Source organism: Patella vulgata, chromosome 1 (assembly GCF_932274485.2).
Source record: "Patella vulgata chromosome 1, xgPatVulg1.2, whole genome shotgun sequence".
Taxonomy (NCBI): domain Eukaryota; kingdom Metazoa; phylum Mollusca; class Gastropoda; family Patellidae; genus Patella; species Patella vulgata.
In genome coordinates, this window is record NC_065879.2 from 35,863,807 (window position 1) to 35,879,772 (window position 15,966).

Here is a 15,966-nt window from a genome sequence, read left to right on the forward strand (position 1 = left end):
CATGGAAGTTGAAACTGGAAACCAGCGCAGTGGAAGTACGTCTGTATTATTAAAAGAAGATATTGGTAATGCTAAAACCAAACTGAACTCAGTGTTTAAATGTTTGAAGGACATAACTGAAAATGCCAGGCTGATGGTGGCTAATAATGAGGACATTCTTGCAGTAAGGAAACAATATTGCGACTGGATATGTTTGTACGAAGATTATATGAACACTCATGAATACTATTGTTCTTTTTTGTCTGTAGACGAAAGAGCTACCTATTATGATGAATATTATGATGAGCGCAAGATATACTTCGCTAACTTTAAATCTTCAATTTGAAGATGTTACGTCAAGCAAGGGATCGAGATCCAATAAGTCAAAATCAATTTGTCATTCATCTCGATACAGTGCCACATCGTATTTAAAGTTTAAAGAGGACCAAAATAAAGTTTAGTTAGCAGCACAATATTATTTGAGGCCTTGAAACAACAGAAAGAAATTGAGGCTGCAAAACTGGATTTGGAATTCCGTGAAAAGGAACTGGCTTTAGTGACTAAAATAAATATTTCGAATGGTAAGGCCAAGTTGTTCGATGAATATAATAAGACTTGTAATAAATCCTGTGAAAATAGCATTGATGGTCGTAAGTCTTCAAATGTCAGTGTTAGTGATAAACATGTACCGGTATGTGATGAACCCTTAAAGTCTGTTAATGTTGATGAAAATACTATGGAAAAGCCAAACCTCAGAACTTCGACATTGCCGCACAATCAGAATATGAGTACCAGACAAGATTTTCTCAGATTTAGGAATTCTAGTACTCCGTCTATAGGTTACAATGATGTAACCATTCCTGAGCAAGCTTCTAGGTATATGCCTAATGCTACACTTAACCCTCCAGATGCTTGCATACCTCATCAAAATCAACCCGAAGGGGCCTTGAACACTATGCTTCGTCAGATTAGAAATCCTAGCTCCAATATAAAGCCATTTAGTGGAAACGTAATTGAATATCAACGTTTTATTCGACAATTCAATTCAGCTGTTGTGGCGAACTGTGTGTCCATGGAAGAAAAGTTAAACTTTCTTGATCAGTTTACGACTGGAGATGCGAATAAAATTGTCCAAAGTTATTGTTATTTGAACCCAGATCAAGCTTATCCCTTAGTGTTAGAACAATTAAAAACTCGTTATGGTAATGCAGAGTTAATAGCTAATGCCTTTATAGAAAAAGCACTTAATTGGCCTATCATCAAATCCGACAACCAAAAGGCCGTTGATGAATTTTCCATGTTTTTGACGGAGTGTCCACATGCGGTTCAGAGTATTGAGGCGCTTAACATTCTAGAATATTCAGAAAATTTAAAGAAGATTCTTCAGAAGCTACCATACCATATTCATTGATAAGTCAATGATCCCACCTTCGGTAAACAAGCCTTATCCATTGACCGTTCTGTATCCGGTAACCCACCAGTACCACGTAAGCCTTTCAAACCTAGAAGCTCTTTCGCGACTCAACTAACGGATAATGGGGTTAAACCTAGTCCTTCGTCAGACCGTAAACCCATTAATCCTCCAAAGGAATTTGAGACTGCCTTCAGCAAGCCATGTATGTAGTAGTTATTAGCACCCTTTCCGAGGTGTATCGGTGAATATCAGGACAGTTTTGGTCGAGGGGCCCAGCCGAGGCGGCCCCCGACCAAAACTGTCCTGATATTCACCGATACACCGAGGAAAGGTGCTAATAAGTTACTTACATCACATTTCTATCGAGTATTGTGAACCAACATGTGAAAAATAGTATTTATTATCGAGTCGTTTCAACCGAAAAGTGACAAATACTTTCTGCTCTTTCATTATTTATCCCTTTCTGAGCCTCACGTTACATTTCATGGTAGAATGATTTCGCAGTGGAGAGACGACCTGAGTAGTATTTACACGTGCGTCTTGCTATGATACTCTGAGCGTAAAACAATCACGTGTTTGTTTAGACCACATCGTCAAAACATCTTATCTATGGCGTAGAGGACTGTGATATTATTAAATGTAGTGTAAAGGAAATGCGAAACGTGGGTCATTCCTTGTGAAAGTATGCATCGGCGGATGGTTCTTCCGTTGAAATTTATTTGTAATAAAGTTTATGACTTTCTAGGCGTTTTTTTCATCCTGCTTATTATCAATGCCTGTGAAGTGTCCAGCAAGAGAACTGCGCCTTCTATCATCACAATTAATTAAAATAATTATTCAATATTCTAATATATATATTTTGCATATTAATATAAATCAAACCAAATTATGAAATAGATGCCAATTGATATGTATAATAATTGATTTTTGTAATAGGTTGTTATGTTAATTTAATGTCATTGTATATGTTTTTGAACTGCCATGTAGTTCCCCCCATTTTGTTTTGTTACTATGATTTTGACTAGTTGTTTCATGTACATTGGTTAAGGCCATCGTTTTCATTTGCGATCTGGATCGGACTAAACGTCCGCTACTGTTTGCTTGATAGGTATTTAAAACGGTTTGAAAGTATCCGTGTATCAGAAATGAACAGTACTCTTTCTGTACATTACGGATACTTTTAAGCATGTATTGCGATTAAACAGGACAGTTTTATCATAGGTTACCAGTGGCAACGAGTAGAAGTGGGATGTAAATTTTGTAAACATCCTTCACACCCTTTCTGTACTTGTAAACAGTTCTCAATATTGAGCTTTGAAGAGAAATCTGACTTTATGAAATCTGTAAGACTATGTTTCAGATGTCTGAAATCTGGTCATATGTATAAATTTTGCAGTGTCAAGACTAATTGTAGTAAATGTGACGGTTCACATCATTCTATTATGCATACAAACAGTAGTGTAAATCATGGTGGTGAAATGAACTCAAATAAGTTAAAACCTGTTTTTATCAGCGCTCTGATGGGTAAAGATTAGAAATGGTTCCACTACTGATGTCTTCCGCCTTACTCCAGCCACAGTAGTGGCTTGTCCTACAGGGTTCCTTTGCGTAAGTTTTTTAGTGAAATCACTACAAAAAGGTTACTGGTCTATAGCTCCCATAATTTACACATAAACTGTCCCAAAACAGTACTGCACATAGCTTAACATATAATAAATCAATTCCCATTGAAATAAAGGTGAAGCCTTACCGCATAATGATATGATTTGATGAAACCCAACTGCTACGCGAAATTTCAACTGGCTGGTGTCATGGCGGCCATGCGTAATACGTCATTACAAGAAACATCGCTATGCAATATGTAGAACGCATAACCACAAAGAAAAACTGTTCGGTAACTATTTTAGTGGTCTAGTCTTCACTGTTTGTCATAGAATTACTTATTCCAATACAAACTGTAATGATATGTGTTGACAATTGTGCGTTTGAACCTATTTGAACTTGCGTAAGGAGTCTTAGACTGTATCAATTGTAACGTTAAACACACAGTTTAACGTTACAAGTATAGTAACTAGGTAAAGATATGGAGGCCGGCACCACAGATTGCACTATGGCGATCATTCCTGTTCAAGTTAAAATGCGTGGATGTTTCCAGTCATTTAAAACGTATGCCTTTCTGCACGCTCAATGTTATGAAGTTGCTTGGTTGTTCAGGTAGAAGAACGAAATTGACTATAGATACCATGGGGTCGTCACACAATATGGTATCATATCTTATTAAAGGTGTGCAGCTTGGTGACTTAACCTTAGAAACTGTGATTGATTTACCAGACATTTATACAAAGGATAATATACCAGTGTCTCATGGACACATACCCACTTCGAATGATATTCGTAAATGGGCTCATCTTAAAGGAATTGACTTGCCCGTTCTTGATGCAGAAATTGGTCTTCTGATAGGCAATAACGTTCCAGATGCATACTCACCACTGGAGATTAAAACTGGACCCCCAGGAAGCCCCCACGGTGTCAGATCCGCACTAGGTTGGATCATATGGAACTTGGTCAGAGATTCGTCTAGTTTGAGGCCTACTGTAAATAGGGCAGAAATTCAAGCAGTTCAAGACTTGGGGAATCTACGTCAAATGGTACAACAGACTGCTTCTTTAGATTTCCCCGAAAGAGCAATTGATGATGTCAAAGAGAACTCCCAAGATGACAACTCCTTTATTAAGAAAGTAAATAAAACTTTGAAGTTTGAAGATGGACACTACACGATTGGTCTGCCCTTTAGAAAAGATCAAGTTTCATTACCGAACAACAAATCACATGCAGAATGTCGTCTTAACAGTTTAGTTAATAAGACAAAAAGAAGTCCCCGTTATCGTCAGAATTATACTGAGTTTATGGATAAGGTCATAACCAACGGATATGCAGAACAAGTACCAGAACATCAGTTATATCGTAATGATGGTAAAGTGTGGTACATCCCACATCCTGGGGTCTATCATGCGAAAAAACCTAATGAAATTCGTGTAGTATTCGACAGTGCTGCTTTGTACTCTGGTATATCCCTAAATCAACAGTTACTACAGGGACCCGATATGACGAACAGTTTGATAGGTGTATTAATTCGCTTTCGTCAGGAAAACATCGCTGTAATGGGTGACATTGAAAAAATGTTTTATCAGGTCCGCGTTCCTGAATGTGATCGGGACTTTTTGCACTTCCTTTGGTGGCCAAATGGTAATTTGAATTGTAAGCCTGTAATTTATAGAATGGTCGTCCATCTTTTCGACGCAGTTTCGCCACCTTCATGCGCTAATCTAGCCTTACGCCAGACTGCAATCGATAATGCACATCTATTTGATAAAGCTGTGGTCACATCAATTCTCAAGAACTTTTATGTGGACGATGTTTTGAAATCTCTTAAAGAGACTGATGATGCTATCAGTTTTGTTAAGGACCTGTGTAATATTTGTAAAAATGGTGGTTTTCACCTCACTAAATCGATCAGCAATAAACGGAATGTCCTGAACTCGATATCCATTAATGAAAGAGCCACAGATATCAAGGAATTGAACTTAGATTGCGAGGAACTACCTTTAGAGCGTACCTTAGATATCAACCGGGTTGTTGAAACTGATGTGTTGAAATTCAATGTGAACATTAGTACCCTACCTGCAACTAGACGCGGAATTTTATCAGCTGTAAGTTCTGTATATGATCCGTTGGGATTAGTTTCTCCTTTTATACTACCAGCTAAGTTACTATTACAGCTACTATGTCAACTTGAACTTGGTTGGGATGACGTTATATCTGAGCTTCAGAGATAGCAGTTATTTTTGAATAATTTAGGCTACCTAGAGAGATTTGACATTCCACAAACTTATAAACCTGATGATTTTGGTGAGATTACGTCCTGCCAAATACACGCGTTTGCAGATGCAAGTGACATTGCTTATGGTGTCGCCATTTACCTGAGAATTGTGAATGTTGACAATAAAATACACTGTGCTCTTTTATTTAGTAAATCTCGCGTGGCCCCACTGAAGAAACTGGCTGTACCTAGGTTAGAATTGACTGCTGCTACTATTGCTGTTATGTTAACAAATATGATAGTGAAAGAGTTGGAAATCACTGTTAATGAGCTATTCTTTTGGACGGATAGCATGTCTGTGTTGCGCTACATCAGAAATGAAGGTGCACGCTTCCTTACATTTGTCGCGAATCGCATCGCCGTTATTCGCGATGGTAGTTCTTTATCATCTTGGCACTACATCAGCACTCGGCTTAATCCTGGTGATGACTGTTCCAGAGGACTGAGTTTTAATGATAGTTCACGGATAAAACGCTGGTTTAATGGACCCATAAATGAATGGCCAACTGATGAAGGCTTTTAACAACACATACCGGATGGTGATCCTGAAATAAAGAAGACAGCGGCTGCAACTGTTGTTGACAACTCTGCGAACATTGTAGATAGGTTGCTGCCACATTATTCCTCCTGGTTAAAATTAAGAAGAATTATCGCTCTGCTGTTAAGAGGATTTGACAATCTGAAGTATTGGGTCAACAGTAGAAAATAAGTCAATTCTAATTTGAAAGACGGTAGTCTGATGATGATCAGTTAAAATCTAAAGTTACAGAAGAGATGAGGAAGATGAAATAGGAAGCTAAGAAGTCTATTAATCAACAGATAAATCCAGAAATCTTTAAAAGGGCTGAAACTGCTATCTATCGTTACGTTCAGAATCGTCATTTTAGTGCAGAAATAGAACAGCTGAGCAGTGGTCTGCCTGTGAAGAAAACAAGTTCTCTGAGAAAACTTGATCCTATGCTACATGATGGTCAATTACGAGTCGGTGGCCGGTTGACTCGTTCCGATTTGTCATATGATGCTAAGCACCCAATAATTCTTCCCAAGTATTCATGACTTTCAAGAATGATCATTGACAGTGTGCACCGTTCAGTAGGTCACTTGGGTAAATGTACCATATTGTCTCAGCTACGTCAGAAAATCTGGATTATCCATGCCCCAGCTTTGATAAAAAATATTGTTTCTAAATGTGTCACTTGTAAGAAGTATACAGCTAAAGCTATGGAACAGAATATGGCAGACCTGCCTTCAGAACGTTTGAAACCAGACGAGCCACCTTTCTCCAAAGTTGGTATGGATTATTTTGGACCTATAGAAGTGAAACGTGGTCGCTCCATGTTAAAGAGATACGATGTGGTTTTTACTTGTCTTACTACACGAGCGGTACATCTCGAAGTGGCTTACAGCCTAGACACAGACTCGTGTATTAACTCTATAAGATGTTTCATTTCACGTCGTGGTCCTATTAAATATTTAATTTCTGACAATGGTACCAATTTAGTTGGTTCAGAGCGTGAACTCCGTGAGGAAATCAACAAATGGAATGTCTAAAAAATTGGTAACGAGCTTTTGCAACACAACATAAAATGGGACTTCAATCCACCATCCGTGTCAAACTTTGGAGGAGTCTGGGAAAGATTAATCCGTATTGTTCGCAGAATTCTGTATGGATTACTAAGTGAACGTTTAGTGACTCTTGATGATGAAAGCCTTCAAACCTTTCTGTGTGAGGTTGAATCCATAATGAACTCACGCCCCATTACTAAGGTGTCAAACAATGTAAATGATCTTGATAGCTTAACACCAAATCTTTTGCTGCTATTACGTGCAGGTGAATCTCTGCCTATTGGAAGTTTTGATCAGACAGATGCTTACGCGAAGCGGCGATGGAGACAGATTCAGTATTTGTCTAATTTATTCTGGAAACGTTGGTCGAAGGAATATCTACAACTTCTCCAAGAGCGACAAAAATGGGTAAAACCCAGAAGAAATGTTTGTGCTGGGGATATAGTTTTGATACTCGATGGAAATATTCGGTCTTCCTATACTCTAGGACGTGTTGTAAATGTGCACCCTGATAGAAATGGTCTAGTGCGCGTTGTGACTGTCAAAACCAAAACAAGCACTCTGGAACGTCCAGTAAATAAGTTGTGTATGCTGTTGGAATCCGATTTGTAATATCTGATTTCATTGTATTATACATGTATGTGACATTGTGGGACTGTTGGATGGAAGAAACTGTGTAGGTTAACCTTTATGTTGCATCGACTGTATTGGAATAAGAAACATGTGGCACTATTGGGACAACTGTTAATGAATTCCTTGAGATGACAATCTGTGAAAGTTTTGATGGGGTGACTGTTATTTTATGAAAGCCTTATCAGAATGACTGTTATGAAAGTCTCATTGGAATACTGTAAAATCTACTTGTAACATTATTTGTGACAGCTTCATTATAACATCTAATATAGACAACCATATGTTAGATTGCCTGAACTATGTTTAATATAAGAAAGTATATTACATGTTATTGTGTTTGAAAATCTGAATTCCATTTAATTCAGTTTTTAGGTTGTTAGTCTACATATATTTCTAGGTCTGTTAGAAACCGTTTTTGAAATGTAGATTAATTCTGTGTTTTATCTTATTATGATGTACTTTAGAGTTTGGAATTGTCACATTATAGAGTCTTTTCGGCATGGTTGCTGGGTAAAGGCCCTCTCATAAACTATGATGTTTGCTTATAATGTTGACCCTGTGTAAGCCAAAACTTATTTTTGTGGCTATATCTCTATTCTTATGTACTTGGTATATTGACTAGATAAATATGTATGTATGGTTGTACATTTCATCATGGAAATTTAAAGGTCACATAAGACAGTTAGGTTGTTATTTGTACTGTGTTTATAAAGGCTGTCTCTGTATTTTCAGCCAATCACCACCATCACCATAGTTGTAACAACCTTATTATTTTATGATGATAGAAATAAAATGGTGCATTGCCGTTCATTGTTAAACCTTTTGCTGTATTTAAATAGCATATTATATGTATATCAGTATTTTGAAGAAAGATGTTGATATTAGTCACGCACGTTCATGCCTCACGTGTGACTTGTGTTTAGCTGTGGTCGATTGATTAGGATGTGTTGCTAACTCCCAACACGGTAATAAATATCTGTTTGTCTTTATTTATAATTTTGGGTGAGCCTGTTTTGCTTTGTTGTTCCGCAATATAATTATAACATAGAGTATCCACCAAAGGTTGTCTTATTTATTTCTGCTGTGTAAACAAAGTAGTGAATGTTTTCTCCAATAATTTGGGTGAGTCGTGCTCAACATTGTTGTTCCGCGATCTAACATGGATCACAAAATAAGGTTGTCTTTATTTCAACTGTGTCGGCAAGTAGTAAAGCAAATGTTTTCTTTAATAACTTAAGGTGAAACTGTCCAGCCTTGTATTTCCGCAGTCTAACATGGGACATACAATAAGGTTGTTTTAATTTATTTCTACTGTGTCGGCAAGTAGTAAACTGAATGTTTTTCTTTAATAATTTTAGGAGAGACTGTTCAGCCTTGCTGTTCCTCAATCTAACATGGAACATACGCTAAGGTTGACCTCTTTTTGAGTATATAAAAGGGATTTACCTGTGTGCATGCAAAGTTAAAGCGATAATTTCATATTTTTAAGTTATATTTTTAAAATGTATTAAAATAAAGCCTTAAAATAGATGGTACCTTGTTAAACAGCCCTACCTTGTTAAAGAAAAATCCTATTAATCCTATAATTCACTATTGCCAGTTGAGAAATTGGTAAAAATATCATTTTCAACTTCAAATTCAAACGTTTGAAGATAGCTATTCCATGGGGGGGGGGGGTAGAAAAACAAGGGAGGTAATTGTGTTATTATTTCCGAGGTGAATGTTTTTTAAGTGTGAGAATGATACCTATGGTCGTATAATAGTGAGTTGACAACCTATTGAGCAAAAGACATAGAAATAATTATGCTTTGACTTTCTTAGAAAATATGAAATTCTCGCTTTAAGGGGCTTACCTGTGTGCAGGCAAGTAGTAAAGCTAATGTTTTCTTTAATAATTTTAGGTGAACCTGTTCAGCCTTGTTGTTCCGCAATCTAACATGCGACAGAGACTAAGGTTGTTTTAATTTAATTTAGAGTGAAACAGTTCAGCCTTGTTCCGCAATCTAACATGGGACATACACTAAGGTTGTTTTAATTTATCTATTCAAGCTTGAAAAACAACTAACGATAAAGGACGAGTTTCGCTATTCGGGATTCAAATTTTGAATAACAAATAATGAGACAGAACGTGTTTGGTTATTTGGGATTCAATTAAAATTATTATTTGTCAAGTAAACTGGGCTTTTAATTTTTTAATTAACTTGTAAGAAGGGTCACTCAGCAGTAAAAAAAATATGTTTTCACTTATATACGCTTCAAAAAAAAGTACGGGATATTCAGAAACAATACAAAACTGCGGAAATGCACTGCTGTTTTTATTAGAGGTAACCAGTGCATGTTAATAACAGGCCAATTGCCTAAACATGAACATAAACAGTTCATATGGGCGGCTTATCTGACGGCCCCATTTCACTCGCAAAGAGATACACTGTCAAAAGTGAAAATGGACGTTTTTGATTTTTGTCTTAATAATGAGTAATTGCTCCACCAATCCTTAGGCATTCAGCAATTCGCCGTGACATGCTCATAACCAACCGTCCAATCACGATTTGGGGCAAGCTGACCCACTCCTCTTGCAGTGCCACGGCCAATTCCTGCAGTGTTGTCGGTTGACGTCGACAAACACGTCTCCCTATCAAATTAAACGTAACACACTAAAGCAAAGATATGCTAAACAGTAAATCCTATGCAAGAACTGATAGGGAAGCAAACATGGATAGAATAAACCAGCAAGCGGCAGTTTTCATCAACCCTTCCTTGAAGTGTCAAATTTGACATTGAACCCCTCCCACGTGTATGGCGCTATTGCGTGTCGCAGGTGCAGATCAGTGGTTCTGTTGGGGCGATAAGTTCTTCATCTGTGAATATACTCTCAAAGCATGTCAAGTGACCATGACTATTTAGCATATCACTACTTGCATAGGTATTTGCATTTCAATATCCTCTACTTTTTTTTGAAGTGTATATGTCATAAAACTATCCATTTTGCTTTTCGTGGCTTTTCGAGCTTGAATAACGAGACAGAAATTCGTCGATATTTTCCGACCTGGTTTCCCTTTTACAGGACAACGTATAGCCCTTCAGATGGGTCGAATAACGAACCACGATTTAACGTCACAGTGTACCACTTTACTGTTGGTCATTGTAAATATACAAAACACAGTCACAGTTTGAATTGTGCATATTCGACTATTTTGATTCGTCTGCACGTGAACCAAACAGAGCAATGACAACAGCCATCCACGAGATCTGTCAAAATGAGACAATGGCTGATGAACTGATAATCATCGTTAACATGAGTTCACCAGGTTATAGCATCACCACGGCACTGGACAACTTTCCAATTGTGTGATTTGCGGTGATTCTAGATCTCATTACTTCTGGAATTGGTACCTCAACAAAGTTGCTGAAGGTTTAAAATTTCGTTGACTAGCAACCTATGACTGTTATATTGTCAACGTTTACGCTGTTGTATGCATTCACTATGTAGTAAAATAGAAGTAATTGTTTGTTATGACACCTTACAGTGTTCGAATGGAGGACATCAAACAATAATAAAGTAAATCTTACATGCTACGTTGCAAACATATCCAGGTGGACCAGGTGGTGATTCCACACATACCGAATACTGGTCACAAGGTTTACTGCTACAAGCTCCAGGCTAAAACAAAAAAGTTTTCATTGGAATAAATATTATGCAAAGCAGATCTATGTTTGACTGTTAGCCAAATACTGGCAGAACGGGCATTATATTGCAAAAATAGGATCATCAGAAAATATATGGAATAAGCTACCAAGAACAATTCAGAGAATGTTTGACTTTAGTTTAACGTTTAACGTCCACTCAACACAAACTAGGTCATTTCGGGATTAACATATGGTTCAATAATTAGCAGGGGGAAGAAACCGAAGGACCCGGAGAAAACCCACGAGGTTGGAAAGCGCTATAGAAGATGAATAACAATAAAATGAAATGAAATGGGTTTAACGTCTTACTGTTCTGCACCTATACTGGGAGGATAACAATAATAATAATAATAAATAAATATAATTGGTTCAGTTGTTAGCTCTGTTTATTGGCGAGCTCTGTTTATTGGCGGCAACAAATGATAGAAAATCATGATGTTTTATCAGACTGTAAAATAAAAAGGACACCTATACAACACTATTTATAGAGAGTTTAATTAGCAGTCAAAGTGCGTACAAAATGAAACTGTGTTTACAAATCAACATGTAATCCTTATACCTATAGTATACTGTACATGTTGGCCCTTTTGAAACAATTATGTTTTTCAATTAACATTCCATTTCCACCAGCCAAGTTGTTGATCGAGCTGAGGACGTTAAAAAGTTTCTGTAGTAACATATGTTCCAAGGGGACTGTTGTTCATGTGGCGATAAACGAGTTACTTAGTTAATCTATCAGAACAGTTTTGTCGGAGTTTTTCTGCCGAATCCCGAATCGCGAATAACGTGCTGAACGAGTCAACACCCTACAAACATCCTTGCTAGTCGACCACCCAACGTTCACTTATCCCTACGGTCGGAGGTAGCGAGGAAATGGTCGGGTGGAAGATAGACCGGTCTGTTTTACTGACGAATCCCGAATAACGTACAAAGTTTAGTCCCGCGCACGTGATTTCGGATGTCGCAGCAAATATACGTCACACGAGGTATTCTACAAACATGTATTGGTATATAAAGCCGAGTAAAAAATACATTCATTACGCACTTCGACTTTCGTGTTTATTTAATAGCGAACGTGAGCAAAAATTTCGATTGCACTCTTTGATTTAATTTTTGATTTTGGCAATTTGATGATAAACTTGCAGAATAAAGATATTCATTTGTTCGTTTTTACAGTCCATCCAAAGCTGCAGCGACGTCGCCCCCCCCCCCCTCACACACCCACACACCCACACACACACACTCCATCCCATGCTCATCACCAACACTAAATATTTCCCGTTATATTTACCCCTTTCCAAGTAGGGAGTATATCGCATATTATTATACGAATCAATAATTGTATATCGAGGTTACAGAGTTTATTTATTTCATATGTAGGAACTAATCATTGCCTAATTTACACTGGCGCAAGTGGCGTGATCGTGCCGGACAATCCCCCACCCCCGCGTCCTGCCGGTCCTTACACCTTGTTCTAGCTGGGGATTAAACGCCCTCATCCACCCTCCGGGAAACCTTTATCTTATTAAATTCAGGGTCCTTGCTGTGGGAGGAAAAACAAGGACACGGAGTAAAACCACACGATTGGAAGGCATGTCATTAACTTGGAAGGGGGTAGATATAATAGGAACTATTTAGTGGTGCTGATGAGAATGGGATGGAGTGTGGGGTGTATTCCCTTCCAAGTTAAGGTGTGAGTAATCTGGGATGGGTTCGGTCCCTGGTGTGAGCGTATGTGATTTGATGATACAGATGATAATGTAGCAGCGGTTATATCCGCATGTTTGGCTGTCACGTGACTAAAATCTAATTACACTCCATGTGAGTCATACTGCACGCAGCGACCCATCTACGTCATACTTCCCAGAATGTGACACTGCCCTGATTACCTTCCATTTAAAACGCTCACGTGATCGTTTTGGGGTGGGACTTGTCGACTAGACACCGTTTTGTTTAGACAACAGAGTAAAAATAACCCAATCACGTGTGTTTTATGTAAACACGCCATGTCGCTGACACTCGCGTAAAAGCGATATATAATATGGGCTATGGGTAATATTGCAATAAATTCTTTACCATTGTAAACTGTCTTTAGAGTTTCAATCTGTTTATCTTTCAAAACAAGGTTAGATACTCCTAAATTTGTTTTCGCAAACAAAACCGCCTCTGTGAAATTATCTGTCATAGGCGCCGCCATATTGAATAATTACGGAACTTTTTGTGATTCGGCCCTGATTAGTTTAAGATCTTTCATACACACAACGGCTAAATAAACATATTTAATTGCATTCAATATGACAATAGAAGAGTAATAAATACTTCTAAAAATTTCTAAAAGCATACTCGGTGTTTTCGACTAAAATCGTCGATTTAGGAATTAAAATGTCGGTTAATTAGGTTAGGGTCTATTCTCAGCCGGAGCTAGCTGTAGATAGGCAGCCTAAGTTTGGGATGCATGTGAGTAAATGCTACCATATTACACGAGAGAGCGTTGTAGCAATATAAACAGTTAATATTAAGACATTTGAAAGAGAGAGAGAGAAATGGGGTTTAACGTCCACTCGACACAAACTAGGTCATTTCGGGACTAACATACGGTTTTTAATTTTATTTACATAATTCGCTTGCGCGTAGGGGTCTTTAGCAGTGGGAGGAAACGGAGGACCCGGAGCACACCCACGAGGTTGGACAGGCGACCCTACTCCTTGTCACGTACAACCGGAGATTCGAAACCACGCCAGTTGACTCAATGACAGACTTTATGATACAGCGCGCGCACGCTAACCACTCAGCCATCCAACCCCCCTAAGACATTTGAAGGCGTGGGGGTATTGTTAAAACAACTAAGCGTTTGCGCATGCGTACATATGTCAAATGCAATCGTCTCATGGAGTGTATTCCGTTACTTTGCAACAAGGAAATAAGCGAAGTTTTCCGACTGCGATACAGACTTATTCGTTTCAGGGGCGTGATTGTGATATTTTACGCGACCAAGGAACATAACTCGTATTGTTACTAAGAGTTAACTGCCTTGATAATGGAAGCCGGGAAGATTTTGAAGCAATTTCCAAATAGTTATATCCTCAAAAATCAAATGTGGTCCATTGCTGATGAATAAAGTTTTTATGGCATGTCTTGTCATATAATGTTAAAACAACCCAGAAATAGTGTCTGTTTGTTGTAAAAGATTTTGAGCATGAACCACTCTAACTTGGGTTTAGAAGCTGCGATATTGGTAGATATATGTTTTTACATAGCACAAACCTTGAAGATTCAAGATAGACATCATAATATATTTGGAAGAGGTGGTGCTTTTTCTAGATGATACAGAATTATCCAGCAGCTCTGAGAATGTCGGTTTAGTAGCTGTTACATTGGTAGAGATAAGTTTTTACATAACGAAAATCTTGAAGATCCAAGATGGCAGCCACAATGTATTTGAAGGAAATGGTGTCTATCAAAATTTAAGAGTACCATCTCGGGAGAAAACGACGCCTTTGTCCGTAACTTGCTAACCTGCCTGAGTATTGCACATTGCACAGAGAAAATAATATGGCATTGCCCGAATGTTTTTGCACCCAAGAGAAATATATGCGAATGTGAAATATTATTTTGACGTATTCTGTCCTCCATAGACACCAGTAAAAGTGCAGCACATAACAGACCTACAGAACAAGGACAGCATGAACTCCAAATCATGTTTGGGAAATCAGCCATTGCATTGCTGAATGTTTTAAAGTCTCCGTTTTCACTCTATGTATTTCACAATTGGACATCACCAACTCACTACCCTGGAAAGATGGCAAGTTATTACCATGAGAAATGCTGGTATATCAATGAGACCGATTGCGCGACAGTTGGGTCACCACCCTTCGACCATTAGTCGAATATTACGAAAATATCAACAGAATAATGACGTAAAAGACATTCCACGTTCCCGTAGACCTGGCATTGGGTCTAACACTGACTCAGAGCCAGTCCCATCCGATCAATGGGGTGAGGAGTTCAACAGGTGATCCAGACTGGCGGAGGCTACACCAAATATTGAACATGAAATAAAATAAGCTGTAGGATTTCATATAGACCAGTACCAGCAATAGTTGTTGGGCCTGGTTTCACCTATTTCCTCCTCTATTTTTGAACTCAACAGAATCCATTAAATTCTCTACATAAACTTCAGTTTTTTGTATTTCTTTGCTCGATCAGTGTTTTCTTGTGGTAGTTCAGGAAGATTGAATCCTCCTAGAACGTAAAATAGGTAACAAATCCATATAAATAGGAGAGTTACGATACTTAGTTATCTGTGTATATTATCAACTCGTTTATCGCCTTTATTGCTACGTCTGGTCGTCATCGAATTGATTTTGCAAAGACCGACCTGTCGTACTGTAATTATTAAAATTGCTTGCTTCCGTTTACATTCTGATACTTACCGGCATATATTGATCTACATTACTGTAGAAACTTCCAGGTTGATTGCCTATAAATGATATATAATCTGTTAGCATTGTTGCTGTATTTAATTCACACATATTACTAGAACTCTTAAAATTAAATGATACACATGCGATGCGGGAATGACAAGCATCAGCACAATCCGTTTCAGTACCAACAGTAACTGTATCAAAGATCATGCCGATTAAAGCAGTATTCGCCTGTTGCACCACATTAACTGAAATGAAAAGCGATAAAATCAGGTTTAAACCGCCAAAACATGTATTCCTATTGAATAATGCGTATTTATAGATTCGGACAATGGAGTTATGCCTTAATAGTCCAGGCATTTTAGCTTCAGTTCGCACCATTC

At 38.0% G+C, this 15,966-nt stretch overlaps 1 long non-coding RNA gene across 1 annotated transcript in view; it reads right to left on the reverse strand.

Moving 5' to 3' along the window:
• Positions 1 to 15,683, reverse strand: part of LOC130012149 (uncharacterized) — a 30,562-nt gene extending 14,879 nt beyond the window's left edge. The window contains exons 1-2 of the long non-coding RNA XR_008787489.1: positions 15,593 to 15,683; positions 11,043 to 11,133 (exon numbers count right to left, since the gene is read on the reverse strand). This is a non-coding gene — a long non-coding RNA (uncharacterized LOC130012149). The remainder of the gene's footprint in view (positions 1 to 11,042; positions 11,134 to 15,592) is intronic.
• Between the last annotated feature and the right edge of the window lie 283 nt (positions 15,684 to 15,966).